Raw genomic sequence first — 239 nt, 5'->3', positions numbered from 1 at the left:
CACACAGTTCTGAACAGACACCTCACCAAAGACGATCTACAGATGGCAAGTAAACATACAAAAAGACGCTCAATGTACTAGAGAACTGAAAACCACAATGAGAAAACACAGCTGGTCTATATCTGTTAGAGCTGCTAAACTCTAAAAAAAATGACAAATTGCTGGAGGAAAAACAAGAACTCTTCATTGCTGGTGGAAGACAGTGTGTAAGACCAGAATATGCCACCCCAAAATATGAT

This window comes from Colobus angolensis, unplaced genomic scaffold, assembly GCF_000951035.1.
Source record: "Colobus angolensis palliatus isolate OR3802 unplaced genomic scaffold, Cang.pa_1.0 Scaffold53, whole genome shotgun sequence".
NCBI classification, from domain to species: Eukaryota; Metazoa; Chordata; class Mammalia; order Primates; family Cercopithecidae; genus Colobus; species Colobus angolensis.
Note: the sequence above shows the minus strand (reverse complement) of the source record.